Raw genomic sequence first — 22991 nt, 5'->3', positions numbered from 1 at the left:
TAGGGGTGACATAAAATAAGATGGGGAAGGATTAATTTGATATAGGGTGATAGTGTGAATTGGAGAAATGAGAGAGAAAGTAAGTGCATTGACAGCAGCATGAATGCTGGAGCTATGTGGGGGGATGGAAAGACAGGTATTTAGGGGGCATGGAGTGAGTGGTAGGAATAAAATGGGTTGGGGATAACTGAAGGCAGTGTGGAAAGAGGGATAGGAATTAACTGGGTGGGCTGAGAAGGAGAGGTAAAGTAACTGGGTGGAAGTAGCTGCAGGAGTTGGAGGTAATGGAGGGGTAGGAATTGAATGGGGATGGGGTAATGCAGGACTAGGGGCTGCTGGGGCAATGGACGTGTAGAAATTAAGTGAGGGGTATGGGCAGTGCTGGGGATGGAGGGGCAATGGGAGTAGGAATGACTTGCTAGTAGGGGCAATGGAGAAGCATGAATTAATTGGGGGTATTAAGGGGAATGCAGGAATTGGGGGGGTCTGGAGGAGCACTGCAGAGGGTGGAGGGGTTGGGATAAAGAAGGAACTGGGGACAGGAGGAGCAATGCAGGAGTGAAGGGATTGGGGCTCTGAAGGTGCTGTTGTGGTGTGGGAGGTGCAATGCAGGGGATGGAAAGCCTTAGGGTAGGGGTGGGGAACTGTTTTTGGGTTGGGGGTTGCTGACCCACAGAAATGTCAGTTGGAAACCATGCATAAGTGAGAAACAGAGCATCTATTAGTCCAGGCTAATAGTTTTTGGAGCACCAGCATGGGCTCCCCAATGCTGAGATGGGAGCCCTTAATCCTAGGGGGCTGGATCCAGGCAAGCTAGGAGCCACATCCAGCCCAGGGCCTGAGCTTCCCCTCCCCTGCCTTAGAGGGTGGGAAAATGGAGGCGTAAGAATTAACTGGATAGGGGCAATGCACAGGAGGGCTGGAGGGGCAATGCACGGGTGGGGGAGGGGAGGTTGAATTGGCAATGCACAGGCAGCTGGAAGAGCAATGCATGAGCGGGACTGGAGGGGCAATGTATGGGGAGGCTGATGGGCTTGCAGAAATGCACAGCAGGTTGGAGGGGCGATGCAAAGAGAGGAGAAGTTGGAGGGGCAATGCACAGGGGGATGGAAGAGCAATGCTTGGGGGATGGATTGGGAGGTAATGCACAAAAGATTGCAGGGGCAATGTATGGGGGGGTTGGGGCAATGCATGAGAGGTGGAGGGGGCAATGTATTGGGGGCAAATGCACGGAGGGTGGAGGGGCAGTAGATGAGGGGCTGGTGTGGAGGGGCAATGCACGGGGAGGGTGGAGCAATGTGGGGAGGGTGGAAGGGCAATGCACAGGGGGAGGGATTGGAAGGGCAATGCACGGGGAGGGTGGAGCAATGTGGGGAGGGTGGAGGGGCAATGCACGGGGAGGGTGGAGCAATGTGGGGAGGGTGGAGGGGCAATGCACAGGGGGAGGGATTGGAGGGGCAATGCACGGGGAGGGTGGAGCAATGTGGGGGTGGGGGTGGGAAGGGATTGGGGGGAGGGAGGGGCAATGCACGGGGAGGGTGGAGCAATGTGGGGGTGGGGAGGGGAGGGGTGTGGGAGGGTGGAGGGGCAATGCACGGGGGGAGGGATTGGAAGGGCAATGCACGGGGAGGGTGGAGCAATGTGGGGGTGGGGAGGTTGGAGGGGCAATGCACGGGGAGGGTGGAGAGAGGGTGGAGGGGCAATGCACGGGGGGCAGGGATTGGAAGGGCAATGCACGGGGAGGGTGGGTGGGGAGTGTGGATGGGGCAATGCACAGGGGGAGGGATTGGAGGGGCAATGCACGGGGAGGGTGGAGCAATGTGGGGTGGGAAGGGATTGGAGGGGCAATGCACGGGGAGGGTGGAGCAATGTGGGGAGTGGGGAGGGTGGAGGGGCAATGCACGGGGGGGATTGGAAGGGCAATGCACGGGGAGGGTGGAGCAATGTGGGGGTGGGGAGGTTGGAGGGGCAATGCACGGGGGGAGGGATTGGAAGGGCAATGCACGGGGAGGGTGGAGCAATGTGGGGAGGGTGGAAGGGCAATGCACGGGGGGAGGGATTGGAAGGGCAATGCACGGGGAGGGTGGAGCAATGTGGGGGTGGGGAGGTTGGAGGGGCAATGCACGGGGGGAGGGATTGGAGGGGCAATGCACGGGGAGGGTGGAGCAATGTGGGGAGGGTGGAAGGGCAATGCACGGGGGGGGGATTGGAAGGGCAATGCACGGGGAGGGTGGAGCAATGTGGGGGTGGGGAGGTTGGAGGGGCAATGCACGGGGGGAGGGATTGGAGGGGCAATGCACGGGAAGGGTGGAGCAATGTGGGGAGGGTGGAGGGGCAATGCACGGGGGGAGGGATTGGAAGGGCAATGCACGGGGAGGGTGGAGCAATGTGGGGGGGTGGAGGGCAATGCACGGGGGGAGGGATTGGAAGGGCAATGCACGGGGAGGGTGGAGCAATGTGGGGGTGGGGAGGTTGGAGGGGCAATGCACGGGGGGGGGATTGGAGGGGCAATGCACGGGGAGGGTGGAGCAATGTGGGGGTGGGGAGGTTGGAGGGGCAATGCACGGGGGGAGGGATTGGAGGGGCAATGCACGGGGAGGGTGGAGCAATGTGGGGGTGGGGAGGTTGGAGGGGCAATGCACGGGGGGGGATTGGAGGGGCAATGCACGGGGAGGGTGGAGCAATGTGGGGGTGGGGAGGTTGGAGGGGCAATGCACGGGGGGGGGATTGGAGGGGCAATGCACGGGGAGGGTGGAGCAATGTGGGGGTGGGGAGGTTGGAGGGGCAATGCACGGGGGGGGGATTGGAGGGGCAATGCACGGGGCGGTTGCAGCTGGCCCGAGAGAGGACACGCAACCCCTGGGCAGCTGCGGAGCGGCGAGGGCCCCAGCGACCTGCTGCGGGGAGGCCTGTGAGGGGTTGGCCGGGGGCCAGTGGGCGGGGAAGGGGTGGGGGAAGGGAGGGGCGGAGAAGCCCCGCCCCTCAGTCTCCGTCACTGCAGCGCCCCCGGGCGCCCGGCTCAGCCACGCCCCCCGCCCCACCCCCAGCCGCGAGCGGCTCCTCAGCAGGGCCCGGGGCTCTGCGCCGGGAGAGATTCAAACGCGGCCGAACGTTGGCTGCGCCCGCTGTGGAGAGGGGGTCGCGCGCGCGAGAGCGATCGAACCATTGGGGGGGGGGCGGGGCCGCTGCCAGATAGGGAGCCGTTGGCGCCGGCTGCGGGAGGCGGAGCCCAGGTGTCCCTTCCTGCCACATTGGGAGCCACCCGGCCCCGCCCCCCCCGAGATGCGCCGTAGCTGAGCAGCGGCGCGGGCGCACAAAGGCGCGCTCGCTCCTGAGGTAAACAAACGTCTCTCTCCGCCGCCCGCCGGGCTGCTTGGGGCGCCATGTGGACAGGGATTGGGGGCCGCTCCGAATTACCCTCCCCCTCCGCACCGGTGGTTTCGCCGGCGGATGCTCCCGCGGGGCTCTGTGGAGCGCCCTGCGGAGGGGGTCGGTGGGGTGGAAGCGGGGGTGGGAAGGCTGCTGCCGCCCCATAGTCCCCCCCCTCCCCATGCCGTGGGGGGTGTGACGCCCTTTGTGACGCGCCCCACGTGGGAGAGGCTGCGCCCCACTTGCTCTGGGGGCGTTGGCCCCGGGGGAGCCTACGGGGTCGGGGGGGGCGTTTCAAGGGGGCGCCCCATTCCAGGGCACGATCCCACCACGTGGGCGAGGCTGCTCCCCGTTAGCTCCCGGGGGGCGCTGTGGCGACCTCCCCTTCAGCGTGGCACGAGTCCAGCTGGTGGGGCTGCACTCCAGCCGGGCTGTGCGCCTTGGGCGTGCGCTGCGCAGAAGGTGGATGCTCAGAGGAAAGTCCCTGGGGGGCGAGGGGAGGGGAGACGTGGGGCTTACGGGTCGTCAAAGTTTAATTGCAAACACTGTCCCAAGTCGGGTTAACCCAACTTAATGTGCCAAAGGACGGTTTGGAAGTAGCAGTGTCCTGGGCATTCACCTGGGGGGGGGGGGGAGAATTGGTTGTAGGGCTGTTGCAAGACATTGCATTTTGAATGAAAAGAAAACCCCTCACTTAAAAAGGAGGTTTTGAAGTACCTGAAACATACCTAACAACCTTTCATGGAGTTCCTTTATAATGTAATCTAACATCTGTTTCCCTCCTGCTGCTACTCCATAGAATGTGTTTGGATGGCTCTGATGCAAGCACCTTGTGGTTTACATGCATGTGTGCATCCTGCTGAGGCTGTTGGGCTTGGGGCTATGTAAATAAGTGGACTGCAGGATTATTTGATGCCACTAGGGAAAAGAGCATGTCACCTGTAAACTTGTTGATCTAGGATTCCCTTGCACCTTCTGTAAATCCAAAACCATTGTTCATTCTGTTGCTTCTATTGAGGCTCCTTGGAAGTGTGTAAACCTAGTCACTCCTGGTTGCCTATAGGCCATAGCCATCACTTTCACAAGTGTGAATGAGTCATTTCCATGTATATTTAGAAGTGGTGTTCATGTTGGTCTCTTCACCAGAGAGGTTGAAATGTAGTTGTTACTATGCAATTATCAATGTTACAGGGCTAATGTGGAAATTTATTTCAGTGATGGAGTTTTCCTAGGTAGGAGCCAGCAATTGAAGTGTCTGTCTTTACTGCAATACTGATCTAAAAAAAACTTTGGCGCATGTATAGGTCTTTATCTTAGGATAAATTTTTTTATACCTATGTTCAAAGTGAGTACAGTTTGAATCTTTGTAGTCTGGCATCGTAAGAACCTGACTGATGCCAAACCAGAGAATATGCCGAACCACAGGAAGTTAGCATTGCCTACATTTCCATTACTTACTGGGCTCTTAGAAGAAATTTAGAATAAACTGGAACTAAGAAACAGCATAGAACAATGAGCTCCATGACTGGTGGCAGTAAAACTTTATGGGACTGTAGGAAATCTGGCCACACCCAAGATAAGTGAACATTGGGCTAACTAAAATTATGCCATATCACAGATGTTGCTGAATTAGAGAGGTTCATTCTGTAGTAGCTTAGACCAAACAGCAACTTCTTCATTAGCATGGATACAGAGCTGTTAAAAATTGTATTCTATTATATACAGGTCCTTGTATTCATCACCATAATATCTGAGTGCCTTCCAGTAGCACATTAAGTGATGTGACTAACATCTGTCATATGTGGCTCATTCTCTTTCCTCCCCTCTCCAGGGTTACAGCTTTATGTGTAGAGCAGTGTTTTGGCTGAGTTTGAAGTCTCATTTATTTTTAAACAGAGAAGGCAAGGTTGAAATGCGACTTATATTTGGAGTGCAGGTCATGAGTTTTATGATGGTTCTTAGTTTATTTAAGAGTTTGTTCCATAATCTCAGACTGGCCCCCCACGAAAGGTTTGTCTTTTCCAGAGATGGAAGTTTCACTGTGCCTGAGTGGATTTGTGTAAGACATAGGCTTCATTGCAGGCAGTGTTTTAGATATGTTGGAACAACCATCCCATTGAGTATCTCTGAATACTTGAGTACTGTATTGAACTTGACCAGAGTTTCTATGGGAAGCTACTGTAGATCACTCCAAACTGAACTGGCCAGCTGTGAGCATTGTTGACAAACGGAGACTGAAGAGTTTACCACTATGGTGCAAAGTGCTTTCCTCTGCCTGCTATAAGAATGTTAAGGACTAGTTGATTTCTCCTCCCCCCCCTCCTTTGCTGCCTCTATCTGATATAGGCAGCAAAGGGGAGGAAAGAAGGGATATTTCAGAGGGGCAGCACAGCTGAGCTGGGGATCAGCCGTGGGGCTACTCTGAAACCCCAAAGCAGTGTTTCAAAAGGGCAGTGAAGCACAGCTGAGCTGCAGATCAATTGTGCTGCGCTAACCCTTTGTAATGCCGCCTTGGGATTTCACAATGGCCCCACAGCTGATTCTGGGGAAGTGCTGCGCTGCCCCCTGGGTCAGCTGGGGAGTCCCCTGCTGATGCAGAGCTCCATGACTTTGAAATGCACAAGAGCACCCACTGGGGTCTCTTGTACATTTCAAAGCAGGCAGGTTGTGCTGGCTCCAGAGTTCCGCATTCCTCCTTTGAAATATACAAGAGCCCCAGTGGGGGCTCTTAGGCACTTGCGTGTTCCTCCTTTGAAATGCACATTGATTTGTCGACTACTTGAAATTCCTTCGACTACCCGACTAATAAATTAACCGCAATTTAACATCCTTAGCCTGCTAGCATCATGTTGTCTTACACAGCTCTAGCTTCTCCCAGCTGTTCTTCATCTGTGTGTAATCAACATAGTGCTGGTACTGTATTCTGTGGCATTATACCTGTTCCCATAGTGGTTGGAAGTAAATATTGATTAGGACTGGAAAAATAATTGATCCTAGTGGGACTTGAGAAGTGAAGGGTCAAGTGGTAGAGGTATAGTGATCTATCACTATTCTTGGTTTTAAATTATTTTATAGTGTTCTGTTGGACCCTTAGCCACCTGTCTTGTAGGACAGTGGTTTCTTATGTTTAGGGATGTATCAAATTCACGGACAAAAAAAAATGCATCACAGACTGTGAAATCTGGTCTTCTCATGTGGAATCTGGTATTGGGTGCTTTTATTGTGTAATGTACATCTTTCACAAAGAGACCCCTCAATTTGAGAAATGGAGTACTGACCCAAAAGGGACTTGCAAGGCGGATGCAAAGTAATTTTGAAGGGAGGGGTATAATGGAATCATAGAACACTAGAACTGGAAGGGACCTCGAGAGGTCATCGAGTCCAGTCCCCTGCACCATCTAGACCAGTGTTTCTCAACTTTTTTTTATAAAGTACCCCTTTAAAAAAATAAAAATAAAATAAAAATAAAAAATAAGTACCCTATCCTCCAAAGCACTTCCAACCCCTCCCAGATTGGTATAACCTATAAACCTAATAAGCACACTGTCTATACTGATATCTAAATCATTGATGAAGATATTGAACAGAACTGGTCCCAAGACAGACCCCTGTGGAACCCCACTTGTTAAGCCCTTCCAGCATGATAATGAACCATTAACAACTGCTCTCTGAGAATGGTTATCCAGCCAGCTATGCACCCACCTTATAGTAGCCCCATCTCAGTTGTATTTCCCTCATTTATTGATAAGAAGATCATGTGAGATGGTATCAAATGCCTTATAAAATAAAGGTATACCAAGTCCACTGCTTCTCGTCCACAAGACTCGTTATCCTGTCACAGAAAGCTATTAGGTTGGTTTGATATGAACTGGGTGGCTAGAGAGTGGCAGCTGCTGACTGAGGGTCCAGGTCTGAAGATAAGTGTAGAATAAGGTCTAGAAATACCATACCAGGCCATCCTTATTTCTGCATTGTTGCTGATAGTAGCTCTGCATTCAGAACTGGCTCCTGGCCAGCAGCTGCCTTTCTTCAGATACCCAGCTCTGAAGGCAGCGCAACTGTCAGACGCAGGGCAGAAGTAAGGATAGCAGTACTGTAACTTTCCCACCGCCCAATCACAGAGTCACCTACCAAACCTCCGTCTCCTCTCCCTCCCCCCAGCACACAACACCTTCACGCCACTAAAGCTGTTTCCCTCCCATGTCCTGACCTGAATCCAGATTTATACCAGGTCTAAGATACTGACTTCAGCTAAATGAGCTTGTAGTTGGCCTTTGGCTATATTCCCCATATCTTGCTCAGAAATTAGATTGATACTGGGCAGTAGCTGGCTATAACTGACCTATCCATCTAGATTTCTTCAGTGTCTGTCATGCTATTTCATGTTTGAAGGAGGAAAGGGAGAGTGCATCCTTAAATGAAGCATTAGCTATTTCAATACCAAATGCCTTTTTTACCATTTTGGTCATTCATAGGTCTTAGTTTGAGACTCCTTAGTGTGTCCAATATTTCATGATGAATAAAAGTTGATTGTTGGTTGGTATAGGTGGAGAAGTGGACCCATGCCATTTAAAAAGCCTTTCCTGAGTGTATGTGTGATCTGTTCAGTGATGTAGGGTGATAGATTCTCTTGTGGACTGTAGGCAATTGGATTTTGTGAACGAGTTTCATTCCAGGGTAACTCCTTAGGTAGGATTTTGCCAGGCGGCTCTTACTACATTTAAAATGCAGAGCTGCAGCGGGGGTAGGTCCAGGACCCAGTTTGCTGTGCCTCTGCTTCCTTTGTCCCCCCCTTCACACCGCGGAGACATTGCTGGGGGGAACCGGCTTTTAAACCGTGTGACTCTTACTACATTTAAAAGGCAGTGGTACAGCTGTCCGGCGCCCAGCATGAACCAGGACTGCTGAGTCCTGGCTCACGCCTCATCCTGTACCTACCCCCGCTGCAGCTCTGCAATTTAAATGTAGTAAGAGCTGGGCTGCCTGCATTCCAGCTCCTACTACTTTTAAACTGCAGAGCCACAGCGGGGCCCCTTATCGACTAATGGTGTACTCAATACAAATTATATCAAGTATACAATTAGTCAATTTCCCGCTTCTTACCAGCCTTAACCACAGTCCTACAAACTGACCAAGTGGCCAGACTGCAGACCATCACAGAACTTTCCTGCTGAATCATGGGTTTTCTTTGCATTGTTTTGTAATGCCAGATGCCTTACGAACAAAACAATGTGTTGGCTGTATCATTTGGCACTAAGTAATAAAGATTACGTTACAACCCCTAAGGAATGGGAATTTATTACTTGAACCATTAATGTGCTTAGAGTAACCACTGTGGTGTATGATCTTAGTTGTATATCTGTGTGCTATATTAACTTTCAAATAAATGGTATATATAAGAAGGGCTTCCTTCTGTCTCTTTTCTCCTTCTCCCCCTCTCAGTTTCAGATACACCAGTGTTGTTTGTTGCTCAACCTCTAAGGAAAGTATCAAGCATTGCTTCTTTTAAAATGTCTTTAAATATCTTCCTCATTTGTGGCTTGGGATAATAGCTGTAAAAATACTAATAAACAGGAAAATGCTTAGAAGCTAATAGGGGAAAAAAGTTGGTAGTATAAAAGTAAGATAATGTTTTCAAACATGTCAGTTTATACTTAAAAGCTTCACCCTGTTCAGGTACCAAAGTTGGAGTCTTCATACCTTCACAATTCAGTTCATGTCATGTCAGAATAGCTGTTTTACCAAGACATTGTCTTTGGAATTTTTAAACAAATACTGATGAATGGTAATGACTGCTGTTTAATTGGGACAGTATTAACACAAATTTTGCTTAGTGGGGGCATAATCAGCTGATATTAAATAATTACACATATTACAGAGGTCTCATTCTGCACTTTGGTCTCCTAAAAGCCTTGTCTTCATTTGGAAAAAAGGTAACGTTGGAGAGTAAAAACTAGGATGTGAAGGACTAGTCAACCATTCGATAAGCTAATGCTTACCTGAGGAAGTAGGTTCCACCCATGAAACCTCATGATACTATCTACATGTTTGGTTAGTCTTTAAGGTACTACTAGACTATTTTTTTGTTTTTTAAATTTTTAATGAAAACAAGTTTATGTCCTTAATGTGTGAAGACTAGTGTGTGAGCCTGGTGTTTAGCTCAGTCTTCTATATCTAAATCAGAGGCCATTGTGGGTTTGAGCCCATTGTGCTAAATGCTATACAGACTTATGGTAAGTGACTGTCCGTGCCCCAAAGAGTTTATAATCTAAATGAGGTGGCATTTGCATTTTTCTTAAAGTATAAAATCACTACTTTTATGAATCTCAGTTGTACTCTTTTGGTTCAATTTTGGTATGCTTTCCCTTCAGCAGGAAGTTTTTTTTTTTTTTTTTAAGTTTAATCAGAAACAGTTAAGTTCTTTTTCACATATAAAGTAGGCCAGAAAATGCAGGGTTTTTTTTCCCTGCAAAGAAAATTAACTTTTGGATTTAACAGCCCTACCATATCAGTGGAAGTTCATAGAAACTTGACATTTGGTATTGATATAATCCCTAGGATGCAGATTTGACTTACATTGATCTGGGTTTGATTTTTGCCAGATTATAAAGGCATATAAACTTTACCTCATATATATCCATTGTTACTCTATAATATTTGACATAATTGAATCTTGCAAAGTTTCTTGGCAGTGTGTATACTTAATACACAAAATATGATGTGTAAGGTTAAGGTTGCTCTATGCATACATGCCTAACACACAACAACCAGAGCAAAGAAATAAAAAGTTTTAAGGCATGTAAAATGACATAATTTATTTCTCCAGCAGTACTCTTATTTTACCGCTAGAATAACCACCATGCAACACAAACAATAAACCAGAACCTTAACTTAGGATGTTAAGACCTGTATAATGTGTTAATCATGTAGTCGACAAAAACTTGGTCAGTTATACAATTAATTGATAAGGGTTAGCACTGCAAACACTCAATCCTGGCTTGTGCTGGGTCCAGCAACTACCCCTGCTGCAGCTCTGCACTAAGAGTATTTTAGGAGCTGGAGGGCAGGCAGCTTGACTCTGTCCTAGCTCAGTCGTGGGAGCTACCTCTGCTGGGAAAATCATTTAGGAGCAGGCAGGCAGCCGGACTGAGTCCAAGCTTACGCCAGATCCTCTTGGCTTCTAAATTATTTTTCATGAAGAGCTGCAGCGCGGATAGCTCCTGGGACCTGGTGCGAGCCAGGACTGAGCCAGGTTGCTAGCTAGCCCTGTAAAAAATTTACAGGCAGATTTTTTTTGTGAGGGCGAGGGGGAACAGAGAGGAGTTGGTAGCATTAACTGATAAGCTTTCACTTATCTGTTAATCATTTAATTGGCTACACTATTTACATCCCTAGCCTTAACTATATGCTAATAGGGATGCCAGCCTTCCAATATCCCAAACCACCTACAACATAAACAGACAGACTTCTCCTAGCCTTTTCCCCTGTTTTGCACTCTTCTGGAAAATCACACTTACATGTGTTTGAGGAAGGGGGATGGAAAACTGGCATTCTTATTGTGGCAGAGTTCATGTACCTTCTAGTAGTGAGCTTCTGGTCTTTGACAAACCAGCAGTTACTTCAGAAAGGACCATGGTCACTTTGAAATTGGTCAGTGGGCTGAGGAGCTTTGCTGAAAAGCTTCATGAAACTACATCAACCAGCAGAGGATCTTGTGAAACTGTTTAATTCGCTCAATAGCACTTCTCCTGATCCAGTTGAACAGTTTCCTGTAGATCTTGGTCTTCAGCAAAACAGCTACTGTGTTGAAGAACCTGTTACCATGGACTGAAACTATTTAGATGGTTCAGGAGCACTTCTGAACTGTCTGAACAGTTTCTCTGAGTTCCTGGACAATGATGAACCAACAGAAGATCTAGGTTGTTGTAAATGATGATCTCCCTCAGCTACATCTGAGACAAACCAAGTTGTGATGTAAAAAAATCTAATTTTGTTAATCATTAGATAACCCCAAAGAATCCACCAAATTCTCATAATGTACTTTGCTTACTATACAGTTTACCATTTTTTAAATTAGTGGTGTTCAAAAATTGAGACTCAATGTGAATTTCAAGGAGGGCAGTTTTTAATTTGATTAAAATGGGAACTAACTAGTTTTAAAACAACACTTCAGAAAATTCAATCTTTACTCAGATAGTGGTTGAAATCAGGGAGCAGATATTCTGTGGGTTTTTCATATAAAAACAGCTTGAACTTCTGCTTTAAATGTAAACACGAGTTTAAATATGGTGACGTGTTAGCACAGCTGTAACAAGAAAGATGGATAATATCCTGATAGAACAAGATCTTTGGGTTTTTCCCTGACCTTACCTTATCTACACTAGATAAGGACCTGACCTTCTCTACGCTGGGTGGGTCCCAGCATAAGCCCAGTTTGCCAAAGGAGTGCGGAAGCAGTAGTGGTTCTGCTCTGTGGGCTTTGTCTCTCCAGATGTGTGATCAAAACTAGTCACAAACCCTAATGCATTCAGGGATACTTTCTCCTGTGAATCCAGCAAAGAGGGAGACAGTAAGTCTATAGTACTGCCTATGATTCAGCTCTAACATGGGGAGAGGCAGGGTAGATTGTGGAAGTCCGTCTGGCTGAGTATCTGAATTAGGATCTGTGTCTAGCTTAGTCTTGGAGCCCATTATACTGTTCTTAGGATCTGGGTGAACACCTCATGGGTAGGAGTTCCCTTCACAGTTTCAGGCGTGACTCCTGCCATATGCTGTTTAAGACAGTCTCTCTCTCTCTCTCTCTCTCTTCCCCCAACTAATGCTTTTTCCCATTTAAAGGCTTCCTCTCTATCATACAAGATTAAGAGGTTTTGGAGGCTACGCTAGTCCTACCACCAGAGCTGCTCTGGCACCTTCTGTGTCCAGTGGGATCTGTACACCCCATTTACACTTGGGATTCTGTTGGATGCACATGTAGGTTTAATAAAGTAGAGTGAAATTGCAGATTTAATTGGTATTATAGTGATGCCTAGAGGGCCCAGTCAGAACGGAAAGCTCCATTTGTCTTAGGTGCTATGCAAACACATACTAAAAGATAGTCCTTGTCCTGGGAGAGCTTACGGTCAAAACCATGCTTCACAGTTCTAGAAGCAAATGAGATTCTTTGGGATTTCATATAGCAAGAATCCTCAAATGCATCTTTTGACGTAAGAATATACACACAGACAGTGTTCTTCTATAACGATTTAAATCTATTATTTTCCTAAGTCCTGCAGGATGGAATTCAGAAGGGCAGATATACACTGTGACCTAAATGCCGAAGATAAACTCTTCAAAGGTGATTTCTAAAATAGTTATCCTGCAGAAATTCATGCTGTTGTCTCCTGTCCATTATGCAATCTCTCCCCCCATCAAAAATTTAAAAAAATTAGGGTATAAAATAGGGATGTTAAAATGTGTTTATTTTTGTAAATGTGTAACTACTGAATTTTTTTCAGTGGTTACATGTTTACATGCAGGGGTGGATAGAAGGCCGCCCTGCCCCAACACTGTTACCTCCGTATCAGAGGCAGCAAGAGCCAGCTTTTAAGTTGGCTCCTTGGGAGCCACCTCCTCCCCACACTGCTGATTCTGATGCAGTGCACATGGGGGGTGCAGGCTGCTCCATGGGAGCCAGTACACGCGGGGAGCCTGCTTAAAAGGTAGCTTCCAGTGAGCACTAGAGGCAGCACTGGAGGCAGCAGGAAGGGGTGGGGGAAGCAGGCCTAGGTGTAACTGTGAAGGTTAACTGATGACCCAGGCTCATTGGTTAACCGTTTACCCGTGTACACAAATACATTCCTAGTATGAAAGCGTATATCTTTTCCATTTGATGGAGATTACGGTGAATACAAGCTAGAATTCTTGCCGGCCTATTGATGGTATGGATTGAGTATTAAAATCTGTTAGTCTTTTTATACATAGTGCCAAGCCAGATATGCATTCAAAGAAAGTATTCATATTTTATGTTAACTGTGCTCTTTCAATCTTTTTAGGATATTTAAAATACTTTGCAGATCTCTCCAAATATGTGCTTAGTTAGACCAAAGAGAATTCAGTTTGTAAGGCTGAAAACAAAATGTCCAAAGTACATCATTCTAGTAACATTTTAATTAGTTTTTTTGTAATAAAAAAGACAGTTAACTTGTGCAACTGATTACAAAAAATGATATCCAGATGTCATATATTTTCTTCTGCAATAATAGGCAGTGCTGTACTTTGAAAAAACAATTGGAAAGAGACAGGCCAAAGTACTCCTATAATTAGCAAAGCGTGTTTTATGATTTGTTTTTTTATCAACATAACAAACTAAAAATGTGAAGGAGAAGAAGTAGGGAGAATCAACCATTTTGTTTTTTAAAATAATAATTTCATTTATACTATCTTCAATTTCTTCATGTTAATGTGTGGATGACTAACTGGTAAGCCTGGGCTTATTGGTTGATCCTGTCGACTACACGCATTCCCCCCTCCCTTGCTGCCTCTGATACAGAGGCAGCAAGTGTGGGTAGGTGGGCGCCAGATCTGCCTCCCCCCACCCCACTGTGAGGGGGCCAGGCAGGAGCCAGTGTGTGCAGGGAGGTGGCTTTTAAGTCAGCTTTGTGCGCGTCCTGGCTCTGTGGACCTGCCCCTTGCTGCCTCATACAGGGGTGCGGAGGGGAGCCAGTGCTGAGGGGAGCCGGCTTAAAAGCTAGTTTTCCCCCAGTGTGGGGGTGGGGGTGGCTGCCGTGAAGCTGCTTCTGTCTACGGCAGGCTTAGGCTTGGGCTCCGGCTCCCCTCATGGACCAACTCCACCTGCCACCCTGCTCTGCTGCTTTTGATAGAGAGGCAACAGCACAGAGTAGCAGGGGGCTCCGCGGGAGTGGGGCTGGGAGTGCACTTGCTGCCAGCCCTGCTTCTGGGGACTATCAGATAGTTGTGTAACCACGAAAATTTGATGCGGTTACATGACTATTCAGTTACATGCTGTCTAACATCTCTAGTTGCTGGGCCCCAGATAACATGGTGAAGTGATACCTTTTATTTCAAAAGGTGTGCTATTGAGATCCCAAATAAAAGGTTTCTTAGTGAGGTTTTGTAGCATGTGGTGTTTTTGTTGCGTATTTAAGCAGTGTTCTATCATGATGTAAACCCGAACACAGCAATATAGTTCTAGTATGAGAGAACCTTGAATCAAAACTGACTCAATAATATTTGAAATTAAACATTGTGACTTCCTTGTCCAAGTAGAATGAAGTGCAAAGCGTAACAAGGATAAAGTAGATTTAGTTTTAAAATGTCTAAGGTTTTGGTGTTACACTATTCAGATCTAAGAATCTTCCTGTACCTTTAAATCAGTGTTTCTTACACTTTATGGCCCACAGCGTGCCCTGCTCAATGCAAACCTTTCCACAGACCACCAGCTTACCACCCAGGATGCAGAAGGGGGTGGAAGAAGGGGTGCTGGGTGTGAGGGAGTGCTCAGGAACAAGGATGTTAAAATATGGTTAATTTATCAGTCGACTAGTCGATAGGCACTTCCGCCTTCCTCCTTTGAAATGTGCAAGAGACTCTGTTGGGGCTTTTGTACATTTCAAAAGAGGAATGTGGAACTCCGCGTATAGCCTTGCGGTTTCAGAGTACCCCTTCCCACCCCCTTTGCTACCTCTATCTCAGTGGTTCCCAACCTTTTCCAGGTGGGGACCCATTTTGACAATTCAGGAAGACTTGGTGACCCAAGGCAATTCAAAAACGGGGAGGAAGGAGGGCAGAGCCACCTGGGGAGACACTTGGCAACCCTTTTGAAATGTAATGGCGACCCATATTGGGTCCCGACCCATAGGTTGGGAAACCCTGCTCTATCTCAGAGGCAGCAAGGGTGGGGAGGTATATCAACTAGTCAAGACTAGTTGTCTAGTCTTTAACATCCCTCCTCAGGTGTGGGCTGAGGATGAGGGTTTCCTGTGCTGCCAGCATGGAGTTGCTTCTCTTCCCCCAACTCAACTGAATCCAGCCTTTGAGGCTTGGGGCTCCCCCTCGCAGTGGGAAGCTGGTGCCAGTGCTTCAATTTTGCCGGGGAGATGGCAGGGCTGGAGCACCAGTGCTGGCTTTCCGCTGTGCAGGGAGGCAAGCTCCAAGCCCACAGATCACACTTTGAGAACCACTGCCACTAGTTTAAGGCAATGTGGATTCCATTTTACATTAGTTATATTCTGAGACCAACATACTTAGAAAAATTGAAATATTTGATTCTGTTCTTCTCTCTTCCGTCTTAACATTGACATTTTTGTTGTGCTTTGCTTAAAGCTATGGTACTATAAATATTGGTCTGCTACTAAATAAAGTAATTTAATCACTAGGAGAAGTTAAATTAATTGTGAGGTAATATCTGATCATTTTCATGAGAGAAAATATAGCCTGCAGCTTTGCATATATGAGTGATGACACGATTCATTTTCAAAACTGAAATACTAATTGCCTACTTACGCAATAATCCACCTTTGTAATATAAATCTAATGTTGTTGCCATTACCAGGGGTTAAATTGAATTTCCCTGACTCCCATCTCTACTTGTGCCAACAAAGCTTTTGTTTAAGTATACACACAAACAATAAGGCTTTTTTTATATAAGGTGACCTTTGATATATTTTGGCTTTAGTTTTCACTGGGATGTGTTATAAAGATTTTAATTACAGCTTCCTCTTAACTATGCCATGCCAGTGGAAAACTGTTAAAACTTGTTTGAAGAAGAAAGTAAAACGTTTTATTGGTCTATTAAGGTTATGTAGAGGTCGTTTGTTAGGAGTTTCGTCTCCCTATAATATACATGTATCTCCCATTGATGTTAATAGTTGTAATCAGAAATATAGCTGATTACTGAAGATACACAAACTCAAAGGGCAGAACTATCAGGAGCAATATATTTGTGTGTGTGTATAATTTTTTATATATATATATATATATATATATATGATATATATATATATATATATATATATATATATATATATATATATATATATATATATATAAATAAAATTAAGACTGATCTGATTAACATGGAAAAATTTGTATGATGCCTATATTTTAAAATATAATGGAAACTTGTGAAAGGTGACTTACCATAAAATGCAACACTTCTATTCCCATCTCTCCTTTCCTTTCCTTTCCTTTCCTTTCCTTTCCTTTCCTTTCCTTTCCTTTCCTTTCCTTTCCCCCCAACCCCCAATAAACGAAACTAAACAAAATTAATACTATCGTGTGTGGTGTGTGGTTTTTGTTTTGTTTTGTTCCAGAAACTTATCTGCTCTCAGGAACAAAATAAGCTGAGAGAAATTTACAAAATCTTTAGCATGTTCCCCTGAAGTTGCTACCATAAGTCCCCATCCTGAAATCAGATCCTGGAGGGTAGCCAGGAGGAGCAAGGCCGTGGCAGGCTAAAGGGGAAGAGGTGGAATGAGAGCAGAGCTGGGGTTGAGCAGCATGCAAGTCCCAGCACATTGTAAAATTGGTGCTTGTAGCTTCAACCAAAGAGTTGGCACCTATGCGAGGAGCCACATATTAACTTCTGAAGAGCTGCATGGAGTTCCAGTGCCACAGGTTGGCCACCTCTGTTTTAATGGTTGCCTCTTTTGTTTTGAAGTTTTCTGTATTTCTAAAGGATTTGAACCAGGCTTAGGATCTGAAATATATTTTTATGGTCTAGAACAGTGTTTCCCAATTGGTGCTCCGTGGAGCCCCAGGGTTCCGCAAAGCGAAAGTAAGGGTTCCGCGAGAACACGGCATTACACTGCTCCCTCTTAAAGAGACAGAGTATTTTGCAGGTTTTTTCTCAACCAATTCTGTCAGGGCTTTTTTTTTTTTTTTTGGCTTGCCAAATTTTACTCTGGGAACCCTTGGGGTTCCTTGAAATTATTTTAAGCTGAAAAGGGTTCTGTGGCCAAATAAAATCAGGAAACACTGGTCTAGAAAATGTTTTGTTTACTTTGTTTCCCCCTCCCACCCTCGTTTAGAAAGAGTGAGGTCTTTCTATAGAAAATGAGATATGGTGAACTTTTCTCTTGGGTAAAAATACCATCCTTAGCAGAGAAGCCTGTCGATCTTTGTAGCAGTTCCATTAATTGAAATCTGACTACACAGGATCTCCCTTCATTCTGGTTAAGATGAGGGCTGGTAATTGCATCAGGAGGAGATAGTTTTTAAAAAAAAATTGGTGCCTTCCTCCTATGAAATACTGTAGAATTCTGTGTTCATTACTATCATAAAACTGAATAGCTGCATTGCTTGAAAGTTCTGCCTGAGTAATGGCAGAATCAAACCCTCATGAGTTACCTTGCCATGCTTTGGAGCATAAGCTTTTGTGGGCAAAGACCCACTTTGTCAGATGCATGTAGTGGAAATTTCCAGAAGCAGGTATAAATATGCAGTTTGGAGAGAAAGATATCTGTCTGTACTTGTGCAAGTTTCTTCATGAGGTAGATAGATTTTCACTCCATATGGCTAAAGGCAGTGCTTTGCATGGACTTTGTCACTTTTGCAGATCCAGACTAACATGGCTATCCCTCTGATACTTGCCATGCTTGATACCTTCATTTACATGTCTGCCTTTGAAATTTTGTGTCTGGTTATAGCCTGTTGGTGTTTTCTGGAATGACACTTCAGAATAAATTTGTGTTTGGAAGGTGATGTGAGATACTGAGCTTTAGCAGGTAGATGAGCAAATTAATTGCTTGCATTGGAACTCCATCAGACACTTCAAACTGCACAGGAGTTAAATTTTAAATATTTAGAATTTAGCTACTACTGAAATACACACATTTGATGTACATGATTTAAAATAGGTTTTGCTGGGGTTATTTTTGTAGCTGCAGATGTAAATTACAAGAATAAAAATGCATGTGTATAGCAAAGTGTAATTGTTTGCCTTTTTTCTGCATTAGCCATATAATTGAAATCTTTCTTATAATTCTGAGGGAAATCCAGAGTGTAATTCTTGGAAATAGTAAGGATTAGACCAGTGCCTGCAGGGTGTTGAGCTCCTCCTGATGGCATTTCATTTTGATAGTAATTTAAGGAAATCAGTACCTCTCAGTACTCCAGTATTCATCATTTTTTCAGGGTTGCAACTGTTCAGTACAAAATTATGTACAACTCTATTACCCATCCCTTTCCTAACAAATTGCCTAATTCTAGCAAAGGGCCTGGATGCCCAAAGTTGTGATTTGCAGTGGGGTTGGTCATTGTCAAAGGTTTTTACAGTCCTGGATGATTCATTAAAAATAATGAAGTCTTGCAGCAGTTTAGAGACTAACAATAATTGTAGATGGTATCATGAGTTTTCTTGGGCACAACCCACTACTTCAGATGAATGGAGTTAAGGAGTCCAAGTTCCAAATAAATAGCAGAGAAAGAGAGGGGATGAGGATGGTGTGGGGAAAGAAAAATATTGTCATTGTCCATGATAAATGAAGCTGATAAGAGTGAGTACTAAGTGCTCTTTTTTTGTCATTAGGATGTGGAATCTAGTTGGCCATCCACACAAGGTCTTTGTTTAGACCTCTGTTGCAGGTATCAAACTTATAAATGAAATTAAGTTCTGCAGCCTCCCTTTCAAGCTGTTTTTTTGGAATTGGCTTGCAATAATACAGTAACTTTGAAATCCATTAATGAGTGCCTGGGGTAAGTTCAAATGTTCCCCAACAGGTTTCTGTGCGTTACCTTTTCAAATATCTGATTTGTGTCGGTTAATTCTTTCTTTTAGAGACTGTCCAGTTTGCCAATATACATGGCAGAGTGGCATTGCTGTCTCTTGATGACTTAGATTAGTGTTTCTCAACCTTCTTTTATAAAGTACCCTCTCTTTAAAAATAAAAAATAATTAAAAAAAAAAAAAGAGTACCACCAGTACCTACAAGTTTGACACACAATTTTTTTCTACCATTGCAACACATTTGTTTAAACAACTTAATTGTAGCCAGGTGGGCAGTGACATTTTTGAATGTAAAAAGTACAAAAATAAAGCATTGTAAAACTTAAAACAAAAATTCAGTTTTCTTCAAATTTCAGTTGTGTTGATGTACCCTCCAGACTTCTCAAGTACTCCTAAGGGTACTCGTACCACTGGTTGAGAAACACGGGCTTAGATCACACTGATGGATGTGCAGTTACATGAGCAGCTTATGTGGTTAGGTGCTGTGATGATGGCATTACAACCTATCCTGGAAAAAGACCCCTCACTTTCACAGGTCTTGGGACAGGCCAATCCTCTCCTACAGACAAACTCCTACCCTGAAACAAATTCCTTCCAGTAATCACATAGCACACCTCTATCGTACTCATCCAGGAACCAACTCCTGCAGTCCACTCTGGTGCCAGCTCTGTTCACACATCTACACAACTGACATCATCACAGGGCCTAACCACATAAGGAAGTGAGTAGTCCCAATGAGTCCACATTCTGGCAGGATTAGAGTTTTTATCTCTTGCTCATGTTAAAGTACATTAAATAAGGAAATCTAAATAGTTTAGAGACTAAAAATCTAATGGAAAAAGAGATGTAAGAAAGAATTATCTTCCTTTTTTTCCATTTTCCTGCTGCTTTTAACAATGAAAACAAATGAAGCTGTTTTTACGTAATTTATAATCAATTTAATTTTGGGGTGCTACATACCATTTTTTGGTTGTAAATACTTCATCAGAATGTTTTAAAAACTATTCACACTGGATTTTTTAAGTTGTGGAAATATTTGTTCCTGTGTTTAATGGTAGATTTTAGTTAAAGGTAGGGCCAAATTTAGGTTGACTATCTGTCATGGTTTTGAAAAATTTTCAAATTTGCCTTTGTTTAAAGGATACCGATGTCATGATTTTTTTATCCAAAAAAAAAAAAAGTACAGATTCTTTTATCTGAAGAGATATTCTGTATTTCTGATCGTTATAAGCATCTTTTCACAAAGGGAGAAACATACTTGACACTAGCAATTTCACCAGTGAAGTGCACAATAGGGATGTAAAGGGACTAGTTGCGCCCCCTTTCCCCCTGCTTTGCTGCCTCTATCAGGAAGAGGCAGCGAGGGGAGGGGAGAAGAGGGTACTTCAAAGTGGCAGCGCTGTGTGGAGCCCAAGTGCTTCAGTCCCTTCTTGTGTCATTTCCCCTGCTGTTCCTCTGCCTCCCCTGACCACCTCAGAGACGGTGTTGGGGGGGAACTGGCTTTTAAGCTGGCTCCCCCCAGCACTGGCTCCTGCCCCCCCTTGCTGCCTCTCTGATAGAGGCAGCGGGGGGGGGGGGGGGGAGAGTGACTTGAGTCATTACTTGACTACCCAATAAGCATATACTTATTGGGTAGTTAACTAGTCGCTTATATTCCTAATCCAGCCATTTTAAATCTCCATTTGAGAGTTGTTATAGGAAAGCAGAAGAAAAATCTACTAAATGCCAGCAGTCAAAGATGGGAGTAATCAAAGTTGGGGTTGGTTAATCATCAAGGATCTGCTATAATTTAGAGCCATAAAAATGTTCCCTATATATTAGAGATTTGTGCGTCTGTCTGAGTCAATCTGTCTGTTTGCAAGTCTGTTTGTTCAAGAACTCCTAAATGGTAAGAGCGTCAGCCACCAAATTTGTTTGTGCATCTTCCTCTTACCCTAACTTGAAGCAAGGACCGGATTTGGTTGTGCTAAGAAAAAAGGAAGTGCCATTGGAACTGGACTGTTTTCCAGAGCATGGAAAGGGAGGGGGCGGAGAGAGGAAGGACTCAATACTCAGTAACCGGGGGAAAAGGGGAGGGGGAACAGCAGTGTGACCACTAGTGGCAGTCGCACCAGTAAGAGATTAGCTGTCTAGGGATGGGGCTCTGCAAGAGAGCAGCTCAGTTGTCCCCATCTCAAAACAGTGCTGGGGGGGGAGTCCATGTCCCCCACATAGAAGCCCCTCCTGAAGAGAGGGACAGGCTGCAAGGCCAGCCCCACAACCCTCCCCACTGCAAACAGCCTGCAAGCCTTTTCCAAAAAACAAAAATTGCGTTAAGGACCCGAGCAATGCTGGGTGAATCTCCTTAGTATAAGTTAACTATTACCCATTGCAGACAATGTGATTATACAAATTAGAGTTAGTTTAGGACACGAGGGTTAACATGCTGGCCATTGCAAAACAGTCTGCTGCTCAAGATAGTAGCTGCTCTTTTAAAATAGCATAATTCAATGCTCAGTCATAATGCACAAAACCTATTTCGGAGCAGTAACTGAATCATTCCCAGAAATGCAAGTTTGGAGCAGGGATTTCAATTGTTGTGCCATTGATCTCTTACAAATCACAAACCAGCTACCTAGAAGCAATTATTTGAGGAGGTGAATGAGTTTTATCCTCAGTAAGCACAGAGAATTTGTTTTGTCTTCTGATATAATTCATTCAAATATCTGAGACCGTGATTGGAAGTTGCAAATAGGAAAGCTAGACTTTCTGCTAGTCTAGACAGTCGACAAAAGGCAGGTGAAGATCTAGATAGGTTTTCAAGAACTTGGCTATTAAGCCTCCACTGAAGTGCAAAGGACTATGCAACTTTTCTAGTGCCATCACACTGAGACTTGGCAAATATTATCATTACTGTTGTTGTTCACCTTCTCTAACCAGTCTTTAAGGGTATGTCTACACTACCCCCCTAGTTTGAACTAGGGGGGTAATGTACGCATACCGAACTTGCTAATGAAGCCCGGGATTTGAATTTCTCGGGCTTCATTAGCATAAAGCCGGCGCCGCCATTTTTAAAAGCCGGCTAGTGCGAACCCCGTGCCGCGCGGCTACACATACCCTTATATACTGTTTAATAGAACATAGTGCGTAGGTAGCTAGGACCCCTCATAGGCAGATTATATCATGTGCACTCAATATTTATAATCTTTTGAACACACCAGAATTTATATCCTAGCAAAGCAAGCAAATATATAATATTTGTCTATACTACGAATAGTTTGCCAAATAAATTAAACATGATAGAACGAATTAGGGTAATAAACAGTTGGAGAGTAGTACAGCAATTAACATGTGGTTGCTCAATAAAGTATGCATCTATCTTGATGGCTTAGTTGTTTTTTTGTTCATGTGCACATGTGGCTTTACCTCTTCCTCCTCCCTTGCCCCATTTACCATTGGGGAAATGGATAGCTAATGTAATGTCTATTTTTTAAAAAGACTCATAAGAATATAGAGTTTTTGAGTGTGTGAATGTGGGATTTCAGAGAAGCCTGAAGGCTCTTAAGCAAAATAAGGAGTCGTGATAGAAGAGAGAAGGTCCTCTCATGGATAAATAACTAATTAAAAGATAGGAATCACAGGGTAGGAATGAAGGGTTAATGTTGACAATGGAGAGAGGTAATTATTTTCTCCAAGATCTGAACACCACTTTGTTCATAATGCAGCCTAATTGGTGCAAAACCCCAAACTGACTCAATACTCTCTACTTTGAACGTAAACAGTTAAATACCAACCACTTTCAACTTAAGTTATGGAGTAATGTTGAAAGTTCACAATTGTAATATATGCCATACACGCATGGCTTCTTCGCCACTCTTTAAGTGGATTCAGATTTTCTTGATCGTCTGTGTCCTTT

General features: G+C 44.9%; 1 protein-coding gene across 22 annotated transcripts in view; it reads left to right on the top strand.

Moving 5' to 3' along the window:
• Window positions 1-22991, top strand: part of ADD3 (adducin 3) — a 175535-nt gene that overhangs the window by 1030 nt on the left and 151514 nt on the right. For 2 of the 22 annotated variants that reach the window (XM_075935507.2, XM_075935499.2), the window contains exon 1: window positions 3198-3336. The exons of 16 other annotated variants lie outside the window; for them this stretch is intronic. The gene's annotated coding sequence lies outside the window, so the exon portion shown is untranslated. Of the gene's footprint in view, window positions 1-3195; window positions 3337-22991 lie in introns of those variants that run through there. 4 more of the 22 variants (XM_075935500.2, XM_075935493.2, XM_075935491.2 and 1 more) reach the window with 4 other exon arrangements.

The sequence above is a fragment of the Pelodiscus sinensis genome, chromosome 8 (assembly GCF_052426305.1).
Source record: "Pelodiscus sinensis isolate ZL-2025 chromosome 8, ASM5242630v1, whole genome shotgun sequence".
NCBI classification, from domain to species: domain Eukaryota; kingdom Metazoa; phylum Chordata; order Testudines; family Trionychidae; genus Pelodiscus; species Pelodiscus sinensis.
Note: the sequence above shows the minus strand (reverse complement) of the source record. Positions and strands in the feature narration are given on the sequence as shown.